Here is a 4,600-nt window from a genome sequence, read left to right as displayed (position 1 = left end):
AAACTGTGGTACATACACACAATGGAGTACTATGCTACCTTGAAAAATAACAAGGAACCTGCATGGCACTTCCTAACATGGATGAACCTTAAGAACATTATGTTGAGTGAAATTAGTCAATCACAAAAGGAAAAATACTGCATAGGACCACTTCTGTAAAAGACTAAGAAAAAGAACCCATACTATTCCACTAAAATGGATTCTTAACAGGTTGCTAGGGCGTAGGGGTAGGGTTAAGGACAGGAGGGAGGGTGGAGCACAGGGCAGGGTATAGACACAGGATAGGTTGGGTGTTGGGGAGGGGAGCAATATACAAGTAGGGAGAGGGGAATGGAAAAACAATGTAGATGGGAGAACAATTAGACAGGTAGAAATTAGCTAAATGGGACAGAGGTAATAGATGATGTAGGCACAGCCTTGGAACAACAGGGCTCTGGGATACAGAGACTGGGACATGGTTGGAATGGGGAAAAGGGGGGAATAATGTTAAGATGCTTGGCTGACTTTTGAACCTTGATTTTCCATGCATTATACTATAAAACAGTCAAGGGAGAGTAGAGGAAGGAATAGCCAGAAATATCACCATAGAAAGTTTGTAAGTCCGTCTTCTGCCTAAAACTGATTGGAATACCAAAAAAAGGGGCTACAATGTGTCCAGTATAGGGATGGGCAACTTGAACATTGGCTACCCAAAATGGAGGGAGGGATACAAAGGTAAGAAGTGACTGGCTTACAAGCTTTCAAGAGGGAGCCTAGATCAACAGGGCAGGGAGGATGGTAGAGTCTCAAGTGAGTAATATCCAACCTGTCTAGGAAGGGCTGATGAAAAGAAATGCGGATGGGTCTCTTGTGATGCAAGGGTGAATAATTGTTATCAGGACTGATTGTGAGGACTGGAAGTGTAAAGGCAGATATTTCATAGCAAGGAGGGGAGTGATTAACCTTTCAGGCTAGGAGCGAAGGCCCCTGGGACCATCACTGGAGAAGAGCAGAGATCGGGACCCCACCCAGAGAATCAGTGAGGCCTGAGATGGAGACAGAGAGGATGACATGAAGAGATGGAGTAGCTGAGGACTTGAGATCCAGGGCTGTGTGCTGAGGACCGTGGGGGGAGGGGGAGCCTGCAGGGTATACCCTTTGGTTGGGTAATGATGCATGGACGGGATGGTAACTATAGCAATGAAATGATGTACGATAGAAGGAAAGTAAAACTAATATTCCCCCATGTAAATTATCACACAATAAAAAATTTTAAATTAAAATAAAATAAAATAAAAAAGAAATCTGGAAGACATAAACCTGGCAAGCTGATTGGAAGAGATCCATGTTTGTACTTCCAAAGAGAAGTAACCCAATGGAATGCAGAAATCATTTGACAATATCATTAATACAACACGTAAGTAAAATTTTGCTAAAGATAATTTAAAAATGACTACAACAGTGCACAGACAAGGAACTGCTAGAGGTTCAAGCTGGTTTCAGAGGAGGACATGGAACAATGGATATCATTGCTGATGTCAGATGGATGTAGAAGATACTAAAAAGATGGTTACCTGTCCTTTTTGAGTATGCAAAGGTTTTTGACTGTGTGGATCTTGACAGGTTATGTATAACATTGTGAAGAATGGGTTTGCCAGAACACTTAATTGTGTTCATGAGCAACCTGTACATAGACCAAGAAAGAGTCAGTTATTTGAATAGAACAAGGAAACAGTGAATGGTTTAAAATTAAGAAAGGTGTGAATGAAGGATGTATTATTTCATTATCTATATTCAGTTTGTATGCTGAGCAAATAATCCCAGAGGCTGGATTATATGGAGAAGAACATGACATTAGGATTGGAGGAAGACTCCTTAACAAACTGAAATATCCAGATGATATAATCTTGCTTGCTGAAAGCAAAGGAGACTTAAAATACTTCCTGATGAATATCAAAGGTCACAGCTTTGGGTATGTGTTGCACCTCAATGTAAAGAAAACAAAAATTCTCACTGGACCAATAAGTAACTCATGATAAATGGAGAAAAGATTGAAATTTTCAAAGACTTTGTTTTGCTTGGATCCACTATCAACATTCATTGAAGCAGCAGCCAAAAAGTCAAACGACATATTGCACTGCTGCACAAGACCACTTTAAAGTATTTAAGAACAAAGATGTCAGATTGAGGACTAAGGTACGTCTGACCCACGCCATGGCATTTTCAGTAGCCTCATATGCATGCAAAACTTGGACAAATGGATAAGGAAGACCATAGAAAAATTGGGACATTTGAATTCTGGTATTGAAGAAGAATATTAAAAGTATCATGGACTTCCAGAAGAACAAACAAATCTGTGTTGGAAGAAGTACAACCAGACTTCTACTTAGAAGCCAAGGATGGCAGATTTCATCTTTCATACTTTGGAAAGGAAGGTCAGTCCTGGAAAAGGACATTATGCTTGATAGAGTTGAGGGTGCGCAAAAAGGAGGAAAACCCCCAATGAGATGGATTCTCACAGTGATACCAGAATGGGCTCAATTGTAACAACAGTTGTGAGAATGGCACAGGACTAGACAGTATTTCCTTCTGTTGTGCACAGGGCCATTGTGAGTAAGAACCAACGTAATGGCACCTAATAACAATAACAACACAGACCAAACTTGGAGGAAAAATATATAAGTAAATCTCAGTACAAGAAGTACTAAAGCAAGATAGCAGCAAACTTGATAATGAATCCTATGTAGAACTTACGTAAGGTCTTTTACAAGGTCATATTGTTGATCATTGCCATTGAATAGGTTAAGGTTCATGTTGACCCATTTGTGCAGGGTAAGTGTACAGGCAAGTGGTATAAACTGATTGTGAATGTTAACAACACTGGCTTTAAACCAGTGGTGATCAATAGTTGCTTAAACCTGAAGGGAGTTACATCAGCATAGTCACTGCTCCAAAGTAAACTCAGTTTAAGATGAATACTAATGACTTTGATTTATATTTTGGGGAGGTACAGAGTGTAGAATAAATATTATTTCAATAATTAATAAAATGAAATTTAAGTTAAAGGATAATTGTCAGCGTTTCAGTAGCTGAGAATTTTGCCCCTCTTCCCTTCAGTATAGAACTAGAGTTTTTTGGTTTCATATGTACAATGTGATCATCAGCTAAATTCTCCCAAATACTGTCCTATTGTCCAGAAATTCTTCTCTTAATTTTATGTCATCTTTAATAAAATCTTCCCTCACAACAAGAATAGAATTGTTGATGCTGAGAGTCACTGAGTCAGTTCGGATTCATAGCAACCCTGTATAGGGTTTCTGAGATTGTAAACCATTGCAGTAGTAGAAAGCCTTTTTTTAAATTGAATTGTTGTTGTGAGGTGCCATCAAGTCAGTTTTCACTCATAGCAACCCTGATAGGGTTTCAAAGAAGTGGTTGGTGTGTTTGTTAACCTTGCAGTTATCAATCCAGTGCTTATCCTACAGTGCCACACACTTGTTTATTCTTTACTCACGATGTTTTTATTTAATCTTGTCTTAAAAATCCCCAATGGCAATTTAAAACTCACCTATTAATAGCCCTGCAGTAGCATCCCACAGATCTCAGGATGCAGTAAAGTTTCTAGGGCAAGCACATGGTTCGCTGTGACACCATTCTTGGCTTCACTTCTGTTCCCACCCGGAGCTCACACTCTGCACTCCAATAATGTGGAAACATTTGGGCTCACATGTCTTTGCATAGGCTGCTTCTTCAGAGTTTCTTCTTCCCACCTGCACATTTGTCTCCTTCCATTCCACCTGAAAATTTGTCACTTGGCTCAATCCAAGCAACAATAAATTCAAGAGCTTTTTCCTAATCATTGCCCCTTCTCTTCCTCTTAACCCGAACTTGGAAAAGTACCCCTCTCCCTGTGTTCTCACAACACTCTGGGCACATCTTGATTTTTGGTTTTAAATAATAAAGATATTTTGGTGTTTCTTTCTTCTTAGATATATTGCATAGCTATAGACCAATTTTCTATGTTCATATCCTAATTGAGATTAAATTCAATTATCAAATTCATGAGTTGTATTTCTGTTTTCTTGTCTTTTTGTACGTTTAACTCAAAATATTTTCAGGTCATCTGCCTCAGTTATAGTTTATATAACCTTAAATAATAATTTTTTAGAACAAAAAGTAAAATATATGACAATACACTGTAAAACATTTTTGTATTTTATTGAGTGTAATAGTAAAGAAAAAAACACTCAATTATATATTTTTAACAATAATTTGCTAATTGCTTTTTTCACTCCATGAATAGCAACTGGAATTGCTGTTTTGTTGTTGTTAAGTGCCCTCGAGTTGGTTCTGATTCATAGCTACCCTGTATAGCGTTTCTAAGGAGCAGCTGGTGAGTTTGAACCACGGACCTTGCAGTCCAGGGCATTAACCCACACCACCACACAACTGGAATTAGACTGTGATAAAATTAATAAGGGTAATTTTTTACTAGTATGTAAAATATAATGTCAAGTAAAAACACTTAATAGGAGCTCTGGTAGCGTAGTGGTTACGAATCGGGCTGCGAACCTTAAGGTCAGCGGTTCGAAACTACCAGCCGCTCCGCGGGAGAAAGATG

Source organism: Chrysochloris asiatica, unplaced genomic scaffold (assembly GCF_000296735.1).
Source record: "Chrysochloris asiatica unplaced genomic scaffold, ChrAsi1.0 scaffold00058, whole genome shotgun sequence".
Lineage (NCBI taxonomy): Eukaryota > Metazoa > Chordata > Mammalia > Afrosoricida > Chrysochloridae > Chrysochloris > Chrysochloris asiatica.
This window is presented reverse-complemented; position numbering follows the sequence as displayed.